Source organism: Rhinopithecus roxellana, chromosome 8 (assembly GCF_007565055.1).
Source record: "Rhinopithecus roxellana isolate Shanxi Qingling chromosome 8, ASM756505v1, whole genome shotgun sequence".
NCBI classification, from domain to species: Eukaryota; Metazoa; Chordata; class Mammalia; order Primates; family Cercopithecidae; genus Rhinopithecus; species Rhinopithecus roxellana.
This window is the reverse complement of record NC_044556.1, coordinates 109407073-109432008: the sequence shown is the minus strand read 5'-3', so window position 1 is coordinate 109432008 and position 24936 is coordinate 109407073. Positions and strand designations below refer to the sequence as shown.

The 24936-nt window shown below is 42.8% G+C and overlaps 1 protein-coding gene across 3 annotated transcripts in view; it reads right to left on the bottom strand.

Moving 5' to 3' along the window:
- The window catches only part of EFCAB2 (EF-hand calcium binding domain 2), a 162951-nt gene that overhangs the window by 128892 nt on the left and 9123 nt on the right, over positions 1–24936 (bottom strand). The window lies entirely within an intron of this gene.

Here is a 24936-nt window from a genome sequence, read left to right as displayed (position 1 = left end):
ACAAGTTAAGGGATTCCAGGCCTAATGGTCCCATTTTTGAAATAAGAAGCAAGATCATCTACTGAGAATTTGGAAGTTAAAGGTGGATCAGGAGGCTTTTTTTTTTCAGGAGGCTTAAAGGCAGACTTCACCCCATTCCCAAGCTAGTAGTGGGCTAAAATAGACATTTGTCAGTATTGCCACCTCCTCCTCCACTTTCTCGTTTTTCCTTTTTCTCCTCCTTCTATGCTTCCCCTTCCCTTCCTCCTCTCCTTTTCTTCTTCTTTTTTTTTTTTTGGACCCAGGATCCAAACATTTGTTGTCTTTTGAGGGAATCTTATTGTGTATAATATTGGCAGAAAAGTGTCTATTTTCTCACTAAGTAAGCCAAAGAAGGCAGATCTTTCCTCTCCTAGCTCCCTGGTGGCAAAGGATTAGGCATGTGACCTATACTCAGCCAATCAGATGTTCTTGTGCAAGATTTTGAATCCTAAGGAGGTAACATAAAAATGTAGAGACAGTGTTAAAACTACTTACGGGAATGGTAGGAGAAATAACAGCAAGAATGTAGGAGCAGTGGCACATTAACCACTGTCCGAGTGCCATGGCATTAGCTGGGGTACATGCTGCTGGGCCTCTTTGCTTCCTGCCCATTTTCTGAACTGGTTCTCCAGTTTCCCTGTTGGTTTTGTGAGCTACCTACTATCTTCTAATAAATTCCTTTTCTACTTCGTTAGCCAGAATCGTTTGATATTAGCCATTTGTTTGACTGATAAACTAGTTGGGGGAAGGGGGACAGCCTAGACATCTTGGTAAGATCCAACACTGGTATTATATATGTAAGGTGGCCAGGTGCAGTGGCTCATGCCTGGAATCCCAGCACTTCAGGACAAGGTGGAAGGATCGCTTGAGCTCAGGAGTTCAAGACCAGCCTGGGCAACATAGCGAGACCTCATCTCTACTAAAAATAAAAAAATTTTTTAAAGTAGCCAAATGCAGTGGTGAACACCTATAGTCGCAGCTACTCAGGAGGCTGAGATGGGATGACTGCTTGAACCCAGCAGTTCGAGGCTGCAGTGAGCTGTGATCGCGTGTGGGGAAAAGAAAGAGAGATCAGACTGTTACTGTGTCTATACAGAAAGAAGTAGACATAAGAGACTCCATTTTGTGCTGTATTTGAGATGCTGTTAATCTGTGACCCTACCCCCAACCTTGTCCTTGCAAGAGACAAGTGCTGTGGTGACTCAAGGTTTAAAGGATTTTGGGCTGTGCAGGGTGTGCTTTGTTAAAAAAGTGCCTGAAGGCAGCTTGCTGGTTAAAAGTCATCACCATTCTCTTAATCTCAAGTACCCAGGGACACGTACACTGCCAAAGGTCGCAGGGACCTCTGCCTAGGAAAGCTAGGTATTGTCCAAGGTTTCTCCCTATGTGATAGTCTGAAATATGGCCTCGTGAGAAGGGAAAGACCTGATCGTCCCCCAGCCTGACACCGTGAAGGGTCTGTGCTGAGGCGGACTAGTATAAGAGGAAAGAAGGCCTCTTGGCAGTTGAGATAGAGAAAAGCATCTGTCTCCTGCCCGTCCCTGGGCAATGGAACATCTCAGTGTAAACTCGATTGTATATTCTGTTTACTGAGAAAGGAGGAAACTACCTTAGGGCGAAAAGACTTGCTAGTGCAATGCTGCTCTTTATGCACTAAAAAGGTTTATGGAGATGTTTACATATGCATATCAAGGCATAGCACTTTTCCTTAAACTTATGTCACAGAGATCTTTATTCATATGTCTTACTGCTGACCTTCTCCCTACGATGATTTTATTATCCTGTCACTTCCCTTTTTCTAAGATGGCAAAAATAATGATCAATAAATACTGAGGGAACCCAGTGACCGGTGCCAGGGGCGGCTCCTCTGTATGCTGAGCGCCGGTCCCCTGGGCCCACTTTTTCTTTCTCTATACTTTGTCTCTGTGTCTCATTTCTTTTCTCAAGTCTCTCGTTCCACCTAACGAGAAACGCCCACAGGTGTGGAGGGGCAGGCCACCCCTTCAATAGCGCCACTGTACTCCAGCCTGGGGAACAAAGCAAGACCTGGTCTCAAAAGAAAAAAGAAAAAGAAAATAAACATATATGTAAGGGAGTAGAGCACCACTGGAAATAGGAGATGGTGGTCAGTCAACAGAATGAAGGAGTCAAGATTTCAGTGTCTTACAGTCTAATAGTCACGGGAGTCAGATGTTGGAAAGAAGTGGAAGTGAAGGTCACTGGAGTTGAAAAGAACAACGATGATGAAACTAGCATGTTGGATGGTAGAGTCCACCTGGCTACTGAAGCCACCCAGAGTGATAGTGGAATCTGAGACGGACAGAAAACTGAGCAAAGAGTGCCACAGTCTTTGATAAACAAGGGACAAGCTACCGACAGATTAATAAATGACAGTGACAAAGGACAGATAGTGATTAAGATGACATGAATTTCAGGGCCAAGCACAGTGGCTCACACATGTAACCCCAGCACTCTGGGAGGCCAAGGTGGGCGGATCACCTGAGGTCAGGAAGTCAAGACCAGCCTGGCCAACACAGTGAAACTGCGTCTCTACTAAAAACACAAAAAATTAGCTGGGCGTGGTGGTGGGGGCCTGTAATCCCAGCTACTCAGGAGGCTGAGGCAGGAGAACCACTTGAACCTGGGCAGCGGAGGTTGCAGTGAGCCGGGATCGTACTATTGCACTCCAGCCTGGGCAACAAGAGTGAGACTCCGTCTCAAAAATAAAAAATAAAAGATGGGATGAATTTCAAAGGAAGAAGAATTTTTATATGAGGGTGAGAGAATAGTAATTTGGAATTGGAAGTAGACTGATTCAACTTACTGGCTTGAAGACAAAATGGCATGGAAGAACGAACAGCCTTCATTCAAGACGGCCCCCGAAGACTGGCTTTCTAGCAGGACAGCCAGGATTTAGTTAAGACAAAGAGATGAGAGGGGTAGTCTATAAAAACAGTATTTGTAAAGAAGTTTATTTACGTTAGAGTAAGTCTGACGATCCAAAGGACTCTACGAAAAGTGCTGGAAGGAAGGTCAGTAGAAGAACCAGATAGGATAGGTTAAAAAAATTAACAAAGGTCAGAGCTACACAACCAGCCCTCTGTACACCCATGGATTCAACTGTATATTGAAAATACTTGGGGAAAAAACTGGGTCTGTACTGAACACGTGCAGTCTTTTTTTCTTATCATTATTCCCTAAACAATACAGCATAAAAACCATTTATACAGCATTTACATTGTATTAGGTATTATAACGAATCCAGAGATGATTTAAAATATACAAGAAGATGTGCAGGTTATACACAAATATTCTGCCATTTTATGCAAGAGATTTCAGCATCCATGGACCTTGTTATCCACAGGAGGTCCTGAAGCCTATCCCCACCACACGCCAAGGGATGACTGCATGGAGAAGGGAATACAAGAAAAAACAGTTAAGCAGAGGTGTCCACATATAAAAGACATTAAACGGCTGCTGCTAAACATAAGTATAATGAAGAAAATGCACATTTAAATACAAAGGCAATGATGCTATAGAATATTTATCCACTCCTTTACCTAAGGCCTAGGCTCCCAAGCGTTTATTCCCAGGCTAGATTCGAATCTGTCGTGAACAAGTTACTTCATCTCTCTAAACTTCAGGTGGGGGTAGCAGTTCCTTTCTGGATTGTAAATGCCAAATCAACACGTGACACTCTAACACAATGCTTGGAACATGTAGGCACTCGTGCTCAGTAGGCTACGAAATGCTTCTAGGCGGGGTTGTAGAAGACAACGTCCAGATCGCGTCCAGCGATTCCTGCCTCCGGCCTTCACACATTCGTGTAGTCCCCTTTCACAACACACCAGGGTTGACCCATGGGACCAACAGAATATGGCAGAAGTAACAGCACATCACTTTCATACTAGATCTTCATGTTGGCCCCCCACACCCCTCTCACCATGAGTCCTGCAGGAAGCCAGCTGCCCCATAGTAACAGCCTATGCGCAACCCCAGGAAAGCAGACTCTCCGCCCAACCAAGCCGTCAGATTCCGGCAGCCCCAGCCAACGTCTACAACCTCATGAGAGACTCTGAGCCAGAACCACCCAATTAAACAACTTCTAGATTCCTGATCCTAAGAAACTGTGTGAAAATAAAAATGTTTATTGTCTTAAGCCACTAAGTTTTGTGGGTAATTTGTTACCACAGAATAGGTAACTGATAGGTAACAGCACTAGATCACATCCATAGGTTTGGTACGGGAAGACGGGGGCTGACATAACACATGCCTAAACATGTGACAGGCGCTTTGCAGCAAGTACTACTGCCCTTCCGTAGGCTCTAGGTTAGAGCTTAAAGGAAAGTGAGGAAAATCACATTGGAAACCGCAAAGAGAGATCCTTTTTATGCAACAGCAGAAATTTTGCAATATTGTCACCTGTATCAACATGGAACGTAGAAAATAAACTGGATAATCTAGATAAGGGAATTTCCAGGAAAAGCACTGAAGGTGCCTCCTGGTTTCTTCCAGTTGCGCATAATAAAATACCAGAGATGGGTAGGCCCAGTGACTCCTGCCTGTAATCACAACACTTTGGGAGACCGAGGTGGGAGGATCACAATCACTTAAGGCCAGCCTGAGCAACACAGAGAGATCTCGTCTCTACAAAAAAAATCTAAAAATAGCAAGGCATGGTGGCACCCACCTGTACTTCTTGCTGCTCGGGAAGGTGAGGCGGGAGGATCGCTTGAGCCCAAGGAGTTCACTGTTAGTGAGCTATGATCGCACCACTGCAACCCAGCCTGGGGGATAGAGCCAGAACCTGTCTCTTTTTTTTTTTTTGAGATGGAGTCTTGCTCTTGTCACCCAGGCTGGAGTGAAGTGGCACAATCTTGGCTCACTGCAACCTCCACCTCCTGGATTCAAGTGATTCTCCTGCCTTAGCCTCCCAAATAACTGGGGTTACAGGCGCCCGCCACCACGCCCGGCTAATTTTTGTATTTTTAGTAGAGGTGGGGTTTCGCCATGTTGGCCAGGTTGGTCTCGAACTCCTGACCTTGTGATCCGCCCACCTTCGCCTCCCAAAGTGCTGGGATTACAGGCCTGAGCCACTGCGCCCGGCCGAGAACCTGTCTCTTTTAAACAAACAAACAAAAAATAAAATACAAGAGAAGAGAGATAACCTAAAGGAAAGCCTGTTAAACAAAAAGGAGCCAGGAATTACTAGTCATGAAAATTCCCTAGATACGCAAGAAAATGCTAAAATAAGAAGTGGCTTCTTAAAGATCCAATTGAGGGCACTGCCAGGAAAACTCGAGAGTATGTGGTTCTAGAGTCCTTTCTTAAGACTTCAGAATTGTCAAATGTGGTGCATCAAGGCAACATGCAGACTAGCAAAGAATCTCTAGAAAGTTTAAGGGTTTATCTTACAGATCCTTTCAATCAAACAACAGGGCTTAAGAAGTTTCATGTCCCAGGCGCGGTGGCTCACGCCTGTCATCCCAGCACTTTGGGAGGCCGAGGCTGGCAGATCACGAGGTCAGGAGTATGAGACCAGCCTAGCCAATATGGTGAACCCCTGTCTCTACTAAAAATACAAAAATTAGCCGGGCATGGTGGCGTACACCTGTAGACCCAGCTACTTGGGAGGCTACAGCACGAGAATTGCTTGAGCCCAGGAGGTGGAGGTTACAGTGAGCCGAGATTGTGCCACTGCACTCCAGCCTGGGTAACAGAGCGAGACTCCATCTTAAAAAAAAAAAAAGAAAAAAAGCCGGGCGCGGTGGCTCAAGCCTGTAATCCCAGCACTTTGGGAGGCCGAGACGGGCGGATCACAAGGTCAGGAGATCGAGACCATCCTGGCTAACACGGTGAAACCCCGTCTCTACTAAAATACAAAAAAAAAAAAAAAAAAAAAACTAGCCGGGCGAGATGGCGGCGCCTGTAGTCCCAGCTACTCGGGAGGCGGAGGCAGGAGAATGGCGTAAACCCGGGAGGCGGAGCTTGCAGTGAGCTGAGATCCGGCCACTGCACTCCAGCCTGGGTGACAGAGCAAGACTCTGTCTCAAAAAAAAAAAAAAAAAAAAGGAAAAAAAAGAAGTTTAATGTCTCTTAGCTATCTTAGTAGGAGCCAAAGATAGAGAACAGCTTATCTCAAATAAATCTGTGTATATGGCTTTTGTTCAATGGACAGTAAGATTCTTGGGAGACCTATAAAAAATTTTAAAAGAAAGCTATTTGCAGAAATACCTTCAGCCTGAACTGTAAAAGACAATGAGATTACAAAAGGAAAAACGTTCTTTGAACTCCCAAAACTTCTATTGACAGGAATCAGGCTTAGAAAACTACTTAGCTGTAAACATGTACTACTTCTCATAAAAGAAAAGATCACAGAGGGTAGAACCAAGAGCTCAGGGGACAGACCTAAAGGCCACCTAGAATCACTTCTGGACAGTAGGACTGAGTCCTAATCAATAACTGTCCAATACTTGCCAGGCTGTTTTATGAACCAGCGACTCCTGTGTTCCTCCCATTTCCTTCTATGGAGGAATACCAAAAGTATACCAAAAAACAATGTATCCCCAGAGTTCCTGTGTGTCGGAAACTGAAGCCCCATGCAAGTGTCAGGAGGTGGAAGCTTAAGAGGTGATTAGGCCACAAGGGCTCTGCCCTCATGAATGGATTAATGCTGTTATCTCAGGAGCAGGTATGTTACAGCAGGAGTGGGTTCCTTATCAAGAATGAGTTCAGCCTCCTTCCCCATCCCCATATGATGCCTTCTACCACGTTATGATGCAGCAAGAAGGCCCTCACCAGATGCAGACCCTCAATCTTGGACTTTACAGCCTCCAGAAATGTGAGAAATAAATTTATGTTCTTCATAAGCTACCTAGTCTGTAGTATCCTGTTACAGCAGCACAAAACCACGAAGACATCCTCTTTTTTGACAGAAGTGTCTGTGGATGTTACCTTTTGCCATTGTACGCTGACTGGTAAGGGGCAAGTAACATCTGTCTAGTTCACAGGTCTCTAGATCAAGAGAAACTACTCAAGAAGTCACACATAAGTAGTTCCAGCCAAGGAACCTCATTTACACCTGGGCTTGATTTTGATATGATATTCTGGACTTGGAGCTGATGCTGTAATGGCTGTAATGGGACGGAAGGCCCATTCTGGTGGGCCTTTGGAGAGAGTGAGTGCATTCTACATGTGCGAGAAATGTGAATCACTGGAGGCCAGAAGGTAGTCTGTTGTAGCCAGCCTCCGAGATGGTTCCCAATGATCCTCACCTCTTGCTATTTACACATTGTGCAGTCACCACTAATATTATATAGGGTTAGTTTATGTCACCAATAGAATAGAGCAAAAGTAATGGTTTGTCACTTCTGGGATTATGTTATAAAAGATATTGTGGCTTCTGTCTTATCTCTTTCTGTCTCTTGAATGACTCACTCTGTGGGATACCAGATGCAATGTTGCATGTACAGTCAAGTGGCCCATGGAGAGTCTCATGTGTCAAGAAACTGAGGCCTCCAGCCAACAACCAATAAGGATCCAAGGCTTCCTGCCAAAAGCCATGTGAGTGAGCCCCAGATTATGAGAGGCCCTTAGGCATAATCACCCAGTAAAGCTATAGCCAGAAATTATGAGAGATAATAAATATTTGTGAGTTTTGGCTGCTAGATTTGGGATAACAAATATTTGTGAGTTTTGGCTGCTAGATTTGGGAGTAACTGGTTACAGAGCACTAGCTACTGATACAGGCACTATGTCAAATTCATTCTTTTTGGTTTTTGGGGCTTTTTGAGACACACAGTCTCACTCTGCTGCCCAGGCTGCGGTGCAGTGGCACAATCTCGGCTCACTGCAACTTTCGCCTCCCGGGTTCAAGCGATTCTCCAGCCACGGCCTCCAGAGTAGCTAGGATTACAGATGTGCACCACCACGCCTGGCTAATTTTGGTATTTTTAGTAGAGAAGGGGTTTCGCCATGTTGGCCAAGCTGGTCTCAAACTCCCGACCTCGTGTAATCCGCCCACCTGGGCCTCCCAAAATTCTGGGATTACAGGCGTGAGCCACCGCGCCCAGCCTTCAAATTCATTATTTTACTTCTCTAATCCTAGTTGTTTAAAAAATTTTGCTAAATTCAATTAATTTTCTTTTCCCTTCCCTCTTTCACTGATTTGTCACTTTCTCAGTAAAGAATTTAAGGTTTGAAACATTATTGTGGAGGCAGCATTCAAAAAACTTTCCTTCACTAAACACACACTTAACTGTGTTCCACTGCTGCTGCTGTCTATACTGTAAGGGAAATGTGGCCCAGTTTAGCTTTAAAATGAGCAGGATGGGTTTCTGTCTTCTCATACTTTGCCATTTTACTGTAAACAGCCTTTTCAAATTGAAGAAAAGTTTTTCCTTGTTGAAAAAATTATCAAGCCTAAAAACAGCGTGCAATCACAGATGCGTCTATAAAAAGACGTCTGTCAACTGCATTTGCTAGTTTAGAAGAAAGCTTATTGCAGTTTCCAGCTCCCTGTCGGCTCTTCCTATCTACGGGTTTTGGTTTAAAACACACACTCACAAAATGTTAAAGGCCTTCTATAAACCAACTGATTTTCTCTTGAAGAAATCAGTCCAGACAGTCAATTTTAACAGCTTTCTTTACTTTTTACACTATGAAAACCAGAAAAACCTTTAACAGGCTCGAACCACATGAAAATTACTTAAAACACGCTGAATGTCCAGAAAAAAATTTCCTTGTGAATATTTGTTTACTGATTTTAAATAAATATCAAGATCTTTACATGACTTTCTAGAGATTCAGAGCCATTCATATAAAAGTTTAAAAAGGTGGTAATAGCAAAATGTTGACCAAACAGGCCCTGACTCCTACTGCTCTATTTCTTTACCTGCACAGTAAGAATACCTCATAGAGTTGTCACAAAGATTAAAAGTATTAATGTATATAAAGAGCATAAAACGGGACCATAGTAAACAAGTCACAATAATGTAATCAGAATAATCCAGAAAACGAATACCAAAATAGAACTTATTTGCCCAAAATTCAGACTCATTCCCCCACCCTGACCCCACCCTCCCACCTCTAGAAAGGGAAGAAGCTGGGGATTGAGCGCATCTCGAATGGCCAGTGACTGAACCAACCACGCCTACGTAATGGGACCACCATAAAAACCCTAAACAAAGGGGTTCAGAGAGCTTCTGGAATGGCAAACACATCCACATGCCAGGAGAACAGGGCACCCCAACTCCACAGAACAGAAGCTCCTCAGCTGGGGTGCCTTGCAGATCTCTCCTCACCCTGTATGCCACTCCATCTGTTTCTTCAATTGCATCCTTTATAATAAACCAGTGAATGTGAAGCACAGTCTTTCCTTGAGTTCTGTGAACCTTTACAGCAAATTATGGAACTAAGAAGGGGGTTGTGGAGACCCCCAATTTGTAGCCACATCTAACTGAAGTGTGAGTAACTTAAGGATCCACTACCTTTAATCAGCAGTTAGCCTACTTGCCTGGGGAACGGTCTTGTGGGACCAAATCCTTAACCTGTGGGATCTGTAGTAATTCTGGGTAGTTGGTCTTAAATTGAGTTGAACTGTAGGACTCCCAGTTGGTGTCCACAGGGAACTGGAGAATTGTTTGGTGTGGAAAACCCATACATTTGGTGCCAGAAGTACTGAGTAGAACTAGATCCTAGTAGTAGTAGTAGTAGTAGTAGTAGTAGTAGTAGTAGTAGTAGTAGTAGAAGTGCAAAAAAAAAAAAAAAAAAAACACCACCCACATTAGGCCAGGCACAGTGGCTCATGCCTATAGTCCCAGCTGCTAGGAAGGCTGAGGTGGGAAGATTGCTTGAGCCTGGGAGGCGGACGTTGCAGTAAATCGAGACTCCAGCCTGGGCAACAGAGCAAGACACTGTCTCAATAAAACCCCACACACTGATGGGCTATGTCAAAGTGACACAGGAGTCAATGGAAAGAGCTCCCAATGGCCAAAGCTGAAACAATTCGAGCAACAAAATGAATAAAGTGGTACTGGCTCATAACCCAAAGTATAAAATAAATATCCAGCGTGTCCACACTGACGCCGTGTCCACACTGACAGGGATGAGCGATCAAGCGCAGCAGTCCCCCTTATCCACGAGGGTAAGTTCCAAGACCCGCAGTGGGTGCCTAAAACCTCAGATAACCCCAAGCCCTATGTATACTGTTTTCCCCTATTCATACACGCCTGAGATAAAGTAAGCACATTAAGAAATTAACAATAACCAATAATAAAATGGAATAATCGTAACAACATACTGTAATAGAAGCTATGTGAATGACCTCTCTCAGAGCATCTTATTGTATTGTACTCATGCATCTTGTCATATGTGAGATGATAAAATGCCCGCGTGGTAAGATGAAGGGAGGTGAATGACACAGAGCACCGTGATGTAGTGTCAGGCTACTATTGACCTGATGATACACCAGAAGGAAGAGCATCTGCCTTAGGAGATCCCGGGTCATCGAGCCATGATGATGTTCATGGTTAAATGTCAGGGCAGAAGATGTCAATGATTAAAGGCAGGTAGCATGTACAGTGTGGATAAGCTGGACAAAGGGATGACTCACATCCTGGTAGGACAGAGAGCGATTTCGTCATGATACACAAAATAGCATGCAATTTAAAATGTATGAATTGTTTATTTCTGGAATTTTCCATTTAATATTTTCAGATCTTGATTGACCTTAGTTAACTAAAACCATGGAAAGCCAAACCATGAATAGGGGGAACTGTAAACAAATACATAGGAGAAAAGATACAAACCTTCTGTTCAGAAGAATATCAAATAATTCATGTAGATTCTCTGCCCTAAAGGAGGGAAGCATAACTCCATACTCCCTGAGTGTGGGCTGCACATATGACTTCCTCCCAAAGACTATAGAATGAGGAGACAGAGTCACCACAGTGGAGAAACCAGACAAACACTACCTCAGCCAGGCAATCGAGGCTGACATCAACAGTGATCAATTGTATTGATATTCATAGTACATACCCTTGATGTCATGTGATGAAAATGGTACTTTACCTCTCTGGTCTTCCTCCTAAAATACCATTCCACCAGTCTAATCAGGACACAAGCATCAAATTCTAATAGAGAGGCATTCTGACCCGTTCTTAAAATTGTCAAGGAGGTCATTAAAGACAAGGAAAGCCTGAGAAACGATCACAGCCAAGAGGAGCCGAAGGAGTCATAGCAACTAAATGGTAACCTGGTGTCCTTGATGGGACTCCAGAGCAGAAAAGGACATTAGGTAAAAATTAAGAAAATCTGAATAAAGTATGGACTTTAGTTAATTTTTAAAATCACTTTATTGGCCTGGCATGGTGACTCATGCCTGTAATCCCAACACTTTGGGAGACCAACGTGGGAGAATCGCTCGTGCCCAGGAGTTCAAGACCAGCCTGGAAACACAGCGAGTCCCTGTCTCTACAAAAAATAAATAAATAATAACTACACAAATCAAAATTACTTTATTAACATTGTACTTTGAACAAATTTTGCCACCATTACTAAGTTGCAATACAGTATCATAGTTAAGATCACAGACTCTAGAACCAGACCACCTGGTTTAAAGATCATATTCATATATATTCATACATACATAGCTCTGTAATCTTTAGGATAAATAACTGCTCAAATACTCAATTTTTCTCATCTGTGAAAAGGACAGTATCGAGTATCTAGCTCACAAGGTTTTTTTGAGAGTTACCACCTGAACTATAGGAATATTCAATCAAAGTTACCCATTATCATTACTAATTTTTTCTAACTTAGGAAAGTTGCCTAGTATCTCAGGAAAGTAAGTTATACAGACTGATTGAGAGAAAATGAGTTTTCTGTTAGTCATTCACAGGAAGCATCTATGGAAAGAGAGAAAACAGGCAAAGGTCTAATGTCACACTCAGTGTTATTAGCATTACTTTTCACAAAGATATAAGCCTTATAGGAATCTGCTGACATTTCACTAATAATATTTCGGAACTAGCAATTACTATAATTTTTGCAATGGGTTAGATATGCATAACATCTTTCCCAGATATTAAATAAATTTTTTTATTTAATGTTCCTTTAAAAATATATTATTTACATTATTTTTACTTGTTCCTACTCTAATAGGCCACAAAATATAAACGGCAGAGTTGCTTATTATAAAATATAAATTAGTACGTCAACATAATAATAAAATGCCACTTAATTGATAAAAATCCTAGCTGAGGCAAGTTCTAGCATGATATAATAATTCTCTAGCTCCCCAGGAGGCCAAGGCAGGAGGATCATTGGAGCCCAAGAGTTCAAGGCCAGCCTAGGCAACATAGTGAGACCCGATCTCATTTTAAAAAATAATTAATAGTTCCCTTTTCATTTTAATTCCATATTGGGTATATCGAAGCCAACAATTTCACACTGTATTTGTTTTTCACCAATGGACATGCTAAGAAGACTAAAAAACTACATATTGCACGAAGTTGAAATCTAAACCATAGGAGAAAAACAACAAAGTTAAAAATTTCAAAAGAACAATTTAATTATAATAAATGCAAAAGGAGCAGTCATAACCAAAGCACAAGTCAAATCATCTAAGGACACAAGAGAAGTTTTTTAAACAAATAGTGCAGCTGAGTTTTTTCTAACATGGAGATGTCTATATACATATTTAAATATCTAATTAGGTACTCAAAACGCCACCTACAGAAATTAAGATAAAATAATAAGCCCCTAGGCCGGGTGCGGTGGCTCACGTCTGTAATCCCAGCACTTTGGGAGGTCGAGGCAGGGGGATCACGAGGTCAGGAGATCAAGACCACGGTGAAACCCCGTCTCTTACTAAAAATACAAAAAATTAGCTGGGCATGGTAGCGGGCGCCTGCAGTCCCAGCTACTCTGGAGGCTGAGGCAGGAGAATGGGGTGAACCCGGGAGGTGGAGCTTGCAGTGAGCTGAGATAGCGCCACTGCACTCCAGCCTGGGCGACAGAGCGAGACTCCATCTCAAAAAAAATAAAAATAATAATAATAATAAGCCCCAAGAGGAATACTTACCATGGGAACTGTTTAAAGCATACAAAAAAGAAGGTAAAGAAATGCCTCAAGGTTAATTAACTGAAAGGTCAGATAATGTCATTGTTCCATTTGACCCAATTAATACCAATACATATTCCAGACACATGCTGTTAAAAAAAAAAACCAAGAATCCAATTCTTGGCCTTTTGCTGGGTGGAGGGGGTCAGGGGAGGGAGATGGTAGGAATAGTTCTTCGTGAGTTCTTTCTTCATAAACAACTTGATCCAAAGACAATATACCACCAAAACACTAGGCTTAAATGAAATACTGTAGCTGGACGCGGTGGCTCACGCCTGTAATCCTAGCACTTTGGCAGGCTGAGGTGGGCGGATCACTTGAGGTCAGGAGTTCGAAACCAGCGTGACCAACATGGTGAAACCCCGTGTCTACTAAAAAATAAAAAATAAAAAAAAATTAGCCAGATGTGGTGATGCGTGCCTGTAATCCCAGCTACTCGGGAGGCGGAGGAATGAGAATTGCTTGAACTTGGGAGGTGGAGGTTGTAGTGAGCAGAGAACGCGCCATTGCACTCCAGTCAGAGTGACAGAGCGAGACTCCGTCTCAAAAAAAAAAAATACTGTACTCAATCTTCATCTAGTTTTATTTATGTTAATCTGTGCTTTCATTTATCAAATGTTTATTGATCTGCTACCATCTACTATAAAAACATTCTAATTTAAAAGGAAAACAGATCAACTATAGTAAATCACAACAGATCAGTGCTAAAACTTAGTGAAGTACATGCACAGCACTACAGAGGCACAAGAGTGGCACCCACCTCAGACTTGAGGATGGGCCTTAGGTAAAGATGAGAAGAAAGAGTCGGAAGTTGGACTAGAAAGGTGTTCATTCATCCCTGTCTCCTCCAATCCCCACATCTAGTCACAAAAACGTTTAGACTCTCTAGATTCTCAAACCTTCTCCGCCATTTCCTCCGCTGCTGTCTAATCCAAGACACCACCATCATTATCTGCTCTTGCTGTGCTCCAACCTTCCACGGTGCAAGCAAATCATCTTTTTTTTCTTTTTTTTTGAGACAGGGTCTCACTGCGTTGCCCAGGCTGGAGTGCAGTGGCTATTCACAGGTATGATCATAGCTCACTGCATCCTCAAACTTCAGGCTCAAGTGATCCGCCCACCTCAGCCTCCCAAGTAGCTGGGACTCCAGGCTCGTGCCACCACATCTGGCCAAGTGACCTCTTAAAAACATAATGAATTGTATAATTTCCCTGTTTAAAAAGCTTCGATGGCTCCCTCTTGGTCTTGGATAGAAGTCAGCCTCCCTGACCTGGTCAAAGACCTGGTCTCTGCCTACTTTCAAACTTCATTTCACACCGTTCTTCCCACCCTCACGTCTCCATTCCAGCCACACTGGCCCTCACGCAACTCCTCTAATAAGCTATGCTCCTTTCTTACTTCAGGCTTGTAAATTCACAGTTCCATCTGCTACTATTAATAGTTTTTGGTAGAGGAAATGTCACATTCAAAGCCACTGAAGTGAGAAAAATTTAAATCAGACTGGGTGTGGTGGCTCATACCTGAAATCCCAGCACTTTGGGAGGCCAAGGTAGGCGGATCACCTGAGGTCTGGAGTTTGAGACCAGCCTGACCAACATGGAGAAACCCCGTCTCTACTAAAAAATACAAAATTAGCTGGGTGTGATGGCGCACGCCTGTAATCCCAGCTACTCGGGAGGCTGAGGCATAAGAATCACTTGAACCCAGGAGGCAGAGGTTGTGGTGAGCTGAGATTGCACTACTGCACTCCAGCCTGGGCAACAAGAGTGAAACTCTTGTCTCAAAAAGAAAAAAAGGAAAAAAGAAAAATTTAAATCAGATGTCCCTCTTGTGGAAGTGTGAACTTTTTTGAACTACTTATAATAATTATGTTGTTGTTTTTTTTTTTTTTGAGACGGAGTCTCCCTCTGTCATCCAGGCTGGAATTCTCATGGCTCCGACTCCCAAGCAGCTGGGATTACAGGTGTGTGCTACCACACCTGGCTAATTTTTGTATTTTTGTAGAGACAAGGTTTCCCCACATTAGCCAGGCTGGTCTTGAACTCCTGGCCTCGAGTGATCTGCTCACCTTGGCCTCCCAAAGTGCTGGGTGCTCCCAAAGTGCTCCCAAAGTGCTGCCCACCTCGGCCTCCTAAAGTGCAGGTGTGTGCCACCACGCCTGGCCCAATAATTATGTAACTCTTTAATGGTTCTCTTCTCTATGGTAACCTCTAAGAGGACAGGGCCCAAATCTGTTTTATTCCCCAACATCTAGCACCAGGCCTAACACGGTAAGTAAGGACTGATGACATTTCTAGAGCTCTTACTGCATGTGAAGTTCTCCATGACATCCTTTACCACCACATGGGACAAGCTCTGCTATGCTCCTCATTTGACATGTGAAGAAATTAGAACACCTAAGTACCTTGCCTAAAGTTATCCAGCTCTTAAGTGGCAAAGCCAGAATTTGAACCCATAAGGATTAACTACAGACTTCATGTTCTTACCCACTGAGCAATACTATTTACTAAACGAAGCCCGGGATAAGGAAGCAGTATGAGTACAGCCTAGCACTTTCATTATGGGAACAACAAAGAAATTGCTCTCTATGATGAAGCGTGTAATAAAGTGTAGAACACGTGAATGGTGATACCAAACATGTAATCAGAAGAAAAAAAAAAAACCTGGAGAAATAAGACATCCTTGTCTGTTTTGTTAGAATTCAGACTATCCTAAGGGTAATGGGAAGACATTTAGGTAGAGAATGCATTAACCAATAGCCAGATTTACAGCATAAGTGATAAATGAAAACAAGTAAACCAGGTAAGAGGTCTTTGCAATTAGCCAGGAAGTACAGATAAACTTGTATGTGTCAGGAAATTGAGGGAGTTTTTTTGTGGGGGAAGTGGGGGGGGTGTTTTTCGACAGAGTCTTGCTCTGTCGCCCAGGCTGGAGTGCAGGAGGTCACTGCAACCTCTGCCTCCAGGTTCAAGTGATTCTCCTGCCTCAGCCTCCCAAGTAGCTGGGATTACAGGCATGCGCCACCACACCCAGCTCATTTTTATACTTTTAGTACAGATAGGGTTTCTCTATGTTGGCCAGGCTGGTCTCGAACTCCTGACCTCAGGTGATCTGCCCAACTTGACCTCCCAAAGTGCTGGGATTACAGGCGTGAGCCACTGTGTCCAGTCAAGGAATTTATATTTTATGGCTTGTATTTTCGCTGTCATATAATAAGTGAAGAAGTTTGCAGAGTGAATGAAGAAGGGAGAGGATTATCAGTATGAGGAGATCATGAATCTGTGCAGGAGATCAAAACCTTTTCTGAATCAATCCGTGTTCAACGTCACAGCAGACAAAGAAAGACTGAGGTTATGCTCTAGATTAAAGACAACTAGAGACACATGACAACTATTAATAAATGCAGTATGTGATGCTGGATTGAAACTTGTACTAGAGGCGGAAATGCCACACAAAGATATTGACAATTGAGACAACTGATAAAATCAGAATATGGACTATAGAATTAAAAATATCTGGCGGGGCGCAGTGGCTCACACTTGTAATCCCAGTACTTTGGGAGGCTGAGGCAGGCGGATTACTTGAGGTAAGGAGTTTGAGACTAGCCTGGTCAACATGGCAAAACCCCATCTCTACTAAAAACACAAAAATTAGCCAGGCTTGGTAGTGCATGCCTGTAATCCCAGCTACTCAGGAGGTTGAGGCAGGAGACTCACTTGGTCCACCCAGGAGGTGGAGGTTGCAGTGAGCTGAGATAGCGCCACTGCACTCCAGCATGGGCAACAAAGCAAGATTCCGTCTCAAAGAAAAAAAAACTATGTTAAAGTACATAGAGACTTTACATAAGAGACTATCTTCGTTTTTGGGAAATACACACCAAAATATTAAGGGATAAAGTGGCATGATTGTTTAACATAGTTCCTTCAAATAGTTGAAGGGAAAAAAAAATTTATATGTAGAAACAGAAAGAATGATTAAAAAAATGGCAAAACGTTAAGAAAAAATAATTTGGACAAAGGAAATGTGGGAATTCTCTGTGTATACTATCCTCACAATTGTTCTGTAAATTTGAAATTACTTCACAGAGTTTATTTCACAAAACTATTTTGAAACAGTTAGCGTTGAATAAGGTTATGTTCCGAGAATGGACTATCTGAATTCAGGATTTCAGAGGTGGCACAATCCTGAATATTGGCAACATCCATGGTTTGGCCATGGAAGTGAGTGGCTGAAGTGTAAGAGATAAAAAGTCGCTAAAATTGAGATCAGACTTTAATTTTCCTTTCATTTCATAATACAGCATCGTTTCATATGAAATTTCATTGCATTTACTGATTTCACCTGAAGATTTTTAATCTCTAAATTCTTTTTCACTTTTGAGGCTTTTCATGCTTATAACTATTGTGTAATTTAGCTACTAATGCAAATCAACTCACCATTTTTTTTTTTTTTTTTTTTTTTGAGACGGAGTCTCGCTCTGTCGCCCGGGCTGGAGTGCAGTGGCCGGATCTCCGCTCACTGCAAACTCCGCCTCCCGGGTTCACGCCATTCTCCTGCCTCAGCCTCCCGAGTAGCTGGGACTACAGGCGCCCACCACCTCGCCCGGCTAGCTTTTTGTATTTTTTAGTAGAGACAGGGTTTCACCGTGTTAGCCAGGATGGTCTCGATCTCCTGGCCTCGTGATCCGCCCGTCTCGGCCTCCCAAAGTGCTGGGATTACAGGCTTGAGCCACCGCGCCCGGCCAACTCACCATTTAAAGAGGTGCACAGCTCTTCTTCCTCATTGCTAATGAAGATCTTAAATAAGAGAATCTCAAACCCCCATCGCTCTGACATATATTAGACATATTACCATTTTTCAGGTTTATTATCTTGGGCCCTACTCAGAATATTTAACCTCTGTGATAATATTGAATTTCATATAATTTTAAACAATATTTCAGCTACTTTTATTTATATTATTACCAAAGATGGTAATAATAATAATGGCACATCATCTCTACCATCTCTGGTAGGTACTATCATCCCTAAGTCCTGAGCATCTCTGATTTAAAATATTCAAAGTAAACCACCAGCCTTCTGCATGGCTGGAAGGGGACTACTGGTCACCTGGTGACTCCAGGGGATGGGAGATTTAATCATTTGCTTTTTGACTTTCATCCAAATCTCCTCTATTTAGCCTGACTCCACATACATGCTTTCTGAGATGGCTGCTGTGTCTAATCCTGAGCCTTTCAAGGCTTTTAAGCTCAAATTGGTTTGTTTCTTTTTGGCTCCCTCTTCTATAAGCTTATACGTATTTTCTTTGTTTATGCTAGGTAAATTGCGCCTGGTCCAACCGTTTAATAATGCATTATCTCCTCACTTTCTATCTTTTTACACACCACCATTATCTCCTTTCCTATTTTCTTCATCCCTGTATATTTGTGCCTTTTTTACTTCTTTACTGTCATTTTACTGTGGTTTCAGGAGTAAAAATAAGTATGTGGGCCAGGCATGGTGGCTCATGCCTGTAATCCCAGCACTTTGGGAGGCCAAGGCGGGCGGATCACCTGAGGTCAGGAGTTTGAGACCAGCCTGGTCAACATGGTGAAACCCCAACCCTACTAAAAATATAAAACTTAGCCAGACGTGGTGGCGGGTGCCTATAACCCAGCTACTGAGGAGGCTGAGGCAGGAGAATCGCTTGAACCCTGGAGGTGGAGGTCGCAGTGAGCCAAGATGGCGCCACTGCACTCCAGCCTGGGCGACAAGAGAGAAACTCCATCTCAAAACACTAAACTAAACTAAACTAAATACAGGTGCCCAACCGCTATGTTGAAGTGGAGGTGCTATTCCAGTCTTTTAAATGATGAGGCTGGATTAAATAAATATGTGATTTGCAATCTGAGTGCCTCTGCAAATGTAATGGTAACTCTGAGCTATTTTCATTTTCTTTTTTTTCTTTTTTCTTTTTTTTTTTCTTTTTTTGAGACGGAGTCTCACTCTGTTGCCCAGGCTGGAGTGCAGTGGCACGATCTCAGCTCACTGCAACTTCCGCCTCTTAGGTTTAAGCAATTCTCCCACCTCAGCCTCCGAGTAGCTGGGACTACAGGCGTGCACCACCACGCCTGGCTAATTTTTTGCATTTCTAGTATAGACGGTGAGTACCTTGTGATCCTTTTGTACTAATTACATTATTTCTTTCCAATTTTAAAGAAATCAATCATAGACCTACATGTTGCCATTCAGAGCTTATGATCAGAATAAAATACAGATTTGCTTATTGTCTCTTTATCCTGTTACAGTGGAAGTGACATGAAACCAGACATTTTGTTTCTTTTATTACTGAATCCCTGGATTTAGAAAATGTGTAGGATATAGTAATCACTTGTTTTTGGTTTTTTTGTGTGTGTGTATTTTTTTGTTTTTTTTATTTTTTTGTATTTTTATTTTTAGTAGAGACAGAATTTGGAAATTGGGTTATCCTCTGTAACCAGTAAGAACCATCAGAGACGAGATTCAACAAAATTATTTTTCCCCCAAAAAAAAAACTAGCCAGATATGGCGGCACACACCTGTAGTTCCAGCTACTCAGGAGTCTGAGGTGGGAGGCTCGCTTGAGCGCAGGAGTTTGAGGCTGCAGTGAGCTAAGCATGGGCCACTGCACTCCAGCCTGGATGACAGAGGAAGATGTCTCTCCAGAAAAAAAAAGAAATTATTTTTCCAAAGTGGGTAGAGGACGAGGATCAAAGCTGGGTCCAAAAAAATCCTTATATAAGAACATTTACAACATAACATTTTAAAACAATTTAAATATCTAACAGTTAGGGAAACCTTAAATAAATTATAGTCCGTAAGTATTAATGTTAGGTCAAGTTGGTGCAAAAATAACTGCGGTATTTCTGATTACTTTTCTTTCCGATTTCTTTTGTCTTTTTTTTTTTTTTTTTTATTTTTTTTTAGATGGAGTCTTGCTCTGTTGCCCAGGCTGGAGTGCAGTGGCACGACCTTGGCTCACTGCAACCTCTGCCTCCTGGGTACAAGCGATTCTCCTGCCTCAGCCTCCTGAGTAGCTGGGATTACAAGCATGCGCCACCACGCCTGGCTAATTTTTGTATATTTAGTAGAGACAGAGTTTTACCACGATGGCCAGGCTGTTCTCAAACTCCTGACCTCAAGTGATCCACCTGCCTCAGTCTCCCAAAGTGCTAGAATTACAGGTGTTGGCCACCACATCAGGCCTGATTACTTTTAATGGCAAAAACCACAATTTCTTTTGCACCAACCTAATATAATGAATGCAACTCTTTTATATGTTTTTAAGACATACTTGTGACGTGAAAAAACGTTTCTAATAGTAAGTGAAAACAGCTGGACATAAAACCATATTCAACATCATCTCAAGTTTATAAAACAAAACAAAATACAAATTTGCCTAGAAAAAGCCTGGAAAGAAATACACTAAAATGGCAAAATTCACTTTAAATTTTATTTTTTATTTTTATTTATTTATTTTTTTTTTTGAGACGGAGTCTTGCTCTGTCACCCAGGCTGGAGTGCAGTGGCCGGATCTCAGCTCACTGCAAGCTCCGCCTCCCGGGTTTACGCCATTCTCCTGCCTCAGCCTCCCGAGTAGCTGGGACTACAGGCGCCCGCCACCTCGCCCAGCTAGTTTTTTTTTTTTTTGTATTTTTTAGTAGAGACGAGGTTTCACAGTGTTAGCCAGGATGGTCTCGATCTCCTGATCTCGTGATCCGCCCGTCTCGGCCTCCCAAAGTGCTGGGACAGCATGCTCATTCTATGGTAACTTGTTAGAAATGCAAATTTTCAGACCCCACCCCCCTTTCCAAATTACTGAGGGTGGGACGCAACAATTTATTTCCAGAAGATTTTCTTCTTTTTTTTTCCCCCTAGGAGACTGGAGTCTCACTCTGTTGCAATGGTGCGATCTCGGCTCACTGCAACCTCTGCCTCCTGGATTCAAGCAATTCTCCTGCCTCAGGCTCTCCAGTAGATTACAGATGCCCGCCACCACACCCAGCTAATTTTTGTATTTTTATTTTTAGTAGAGACAGGGTTTCACCATGGTGGCCAGGTCTCGATCTCCTGACCTCAGGTGATCCACCCGCCTCAGCCTGCCAAAGTGCTAGGATTACAGGCGTCAGCCACCACACACAGCCCATTTTTTCAAATATTTCTTCTGCTCTATTCTTTCTTTTCCTTCTGGCATTCCAATTACATGTTATTTCACACTTTTTAAATTATCTTGGGTGTTGTTTTTTCATTCTTTTCTCTCTTTGCAATTCAGTTTGGAAAGTTTCTAGTGACATATCTTCAAGCTCAATGATTCTTTCCTCAGCTACATTGAGCCTATGGACTCCAGGGTTCGAGCGATTCTCCTGCCTCAGCCTCACAAGTAGCTGAGACTACAGGCACGTGCCACCATGCCTGACTAATTTTTGTCTTTTTGTAGAGATGGGGTTTTGCCACGTTGGCTAGGCTGGTCTCACACTCCTAACCTCAAGTGATCCACCCTCCTTGGCCTCCCAAAGTGCTGGGATTACAGGCATGAGTCACCAAGCCTGGCCTGAGCCTTTAACATATTAATCATAGTTCTTTAAATTCCTTGATAATTGCAAAACACCTATCATGTATCTAAGTCCAGTTCTGATGCTTGTTTTGTCTCTTCAGACTGTTTTTCTTGCCTATTAGCACGTCTTGTCAATTTTTGTTGGAAGCTAGACATGATAGTAATCAGCCATTAGTGTGAGGCTTTACCTCAATCTGGCTAGAAGTAGGGCTGTGTTTAATGTTTGCTGTAGTTGTAGGTGTCAGATTCCTCTTCCGGCTTCCCTGAGAACTTGTCCTTAAATAGAGTCTCCATCTTGTAGGTCTTCCAGCTGCAAGCTACTGTTAATTGTACTGAACTGTATTCCTGTTGATGCAGTGGTAAGGTATGGGTGAGGAGAATTCTATCACCTTATGATTAAATCTCAGTCTTTTAGTGGACCTGTGTCAATGGGCTGTGACCTTCACAAGAGTTTCAACTTCTTCCCATCCCTTGAGATAAGACCAGACCAGGGGGCACTGAAGTTGGCCTTTTTATGAAGAATGCACTAGCATATTTCAAAAGGATTGCCTTCCCCTTCCCCTGCTAAACCAACCTTGCTTGGCTCTTCACCAGAATAACCTGGTGGGGTTCCTAGGAATAAAACCGGAGAAAGTGTGAGGGACCTCCTGAGACTGCGGGCCTCCAGGAGCTTCTCACTCTCATGACAGTCCACGTGCAACCTCCAGCAATTTGTCAAAATTAACAAATATTTCTTCCAGTTTATGGCTCCCGGAGCAACCGGAGTGATGACTTCCTTTTGAGCGGAAACTGGAAGTCTGCTTTACCTTAAGCCTCCATTTCCTTATTTGTGGAAAGCAGGTAACAGAGGCACCTACCACATAGATTTACTGTAAGGATTAAAGGACGTAATACATGTAAAACATTTAGCCCAGTGTCTACTTGAGAGTAAGAGCTCTATACATGTTAACCACTGGGGGGCTTTCCCAACATTGTTAAGTGCTTCCTTCATGAAATTCTTCCTACTTGCCTTTTGTGACACTATTTGCTCATTTTCCCATGATTTTGCAATTGTGCTTTCAATCTTATTCACAAGTTATTTTTCTCTGTTCAATTACTGATTTTCACCCAGAGTTCTGACCCTAGTAATTTCTCCTTTCAGTCAACATTCTTTTTTATGGGGGGGGGGGGGGTTGGCGGGGGTTGACAGAGTCTCACTCTGTTGCCCAGGCTAGAGTGCAATAGCATGATCTCGGCTCACTGCAACCTCTGGCTCCCTGGGTTCAAGCGATTCTCCTGTCTCAGCCTTCCAAGTAGCTGGGATTACAGACGCCCACCACCACACCTGGCTAATTTTTGTATTTTTTGCAGAGAGGGGGTTTTGCCATGATGGTCAGGCTGGTCTCGAACTCCCTACCTCGGGTAATCCACCCGCCTGGGCCTCCCAAAGTGCTGGGATTACAGGCCTGAGCCACTGCGCCCCACCTCAGTCAACATTATTTTTTATTGTATCCTTTTTCTCTGGACATTCTCAACCATTCCCAAGACAACAACCACTGACAGAGGGATACATTCAAGCGACCCAACACACATCATTCTCGTTTCTCATTCAATAGATACTTAGGTACCAAGGACATAGCGCTGCCTATGTTCTGTCTCAACCTGGATGCCTCACAGGCACCTACACTCAACATGTGGAAGACTAGAACTAGTATTGACATAACTCTATTATTCCTCTTTATTCTGCTACCCAACCAGAAACCGTGTCCCTGACCTGACTCAATATTCATATCTGTCCTATTACAAAATCTACCCATTTCCTCTAGCCTATCTCCTTGTTTCATTCCTGACTTCCATCACTTTGATTCAGGGTCTTATCTTTCTGGACAAACCTGGAGTCCCAAACCTGGAGTCCATCTAATCCACTGAACACACTTGCTCGAGTGATTTTTCTAGACAACAAATATGATTGTCTCTTGTTTTTTAAAAAAAAAAAAAAAAAAAAAAAAAAACTTTTTTTAATTATATATATATATATTTTTAGACAGTCTCATTCTGTCACCCAGGTTGGAGTTCTGTGGCGCGATCCTAGCTCAGTGTAACCTCCAACTCCCGGTTCAAGAGATTATCCTGCCTCAGCCTCCCGTCTTGTTAAAAACTTTTAATCACTCACCAATGCTTTAAGAATAAAAACTCCCACATCTCCTAACCTATCCTAAATTTCAGGCATACTGAATCTTCATGATTTCAAGTATGTTATTTCTTCTCTTTGTGAAATATCCATCCCGTACTTGTTCTCTGGGCTATTATACCTTCAAGATAAGCTTGGGGCTGGGAGCCGTGGCTCACACCTGTAATCCCAACACTTTGGGAGGCTGAGGCAGATGGATCACTTGAGGTCAGGAGTTCCAGACCAGCCCGGCCAACATGGTGAAACACCGTCTCTACTAAAAATACAAAAAATTAGGCCAGGCACAGTGGCTCACACCAGTAATCCTAGCATTTTGGGAGGCCGAGGCAGGCGGATCATTTGAGGTCAGGAGTTCGAGACCAGCCTGGCCAACATGGTGAAATCCCATCTCTACTAAAAATACAAAAAAAATGAGCCCAGCATGGTGGCACACGCCTGTAATCCCAGCTACTTGGGAGGCTGAGACATAAGAATCGCTTGAACCCAGGAGGCAGAGGTTGCAGTGAGCCAAGATCATGCCATTGCATTCCAATCTGGGCGACAAGAGCAAGACTACGTCTCAAAAAAAAAAAAAAAAAAGCTTCGGTTATCTCCTTCAGAAAGGCAACTTTTATTCAACATTCAGCAAATACTGAGCTATATGCCATGCTCTGGGTATATAACAGCAAATAACAGCATAAGCATGATCCCTATCCTTTTGGAAGTTAAGAGTCTAGAAGGAGAAGCAGACATCAAACGACACATCTACAAGTAACTACAAAATATAGCAAGAAAGAGGAAAAAAAACAAACAGCTTGAGAGGGAATAAAAAGCAGCTATAATTTAAACAGGGTGTGTGTGAATCAGGTGGCTCTCCCTGGGCACCCAATCATCATATATGTACAACTATCATAGCATTTATCACATTATTGTATCATTATCTCCTTAGCTGCCTATCTTCCTCTAGATGGAAATTCTTCAAACCAAAGGTCAGATAAATTGACACTAACAAGCAAAATCTTAAAAAGAAAAAAAAAGGCAATGTCCAAATTCTAGCCCAGGTTTTTTAAAA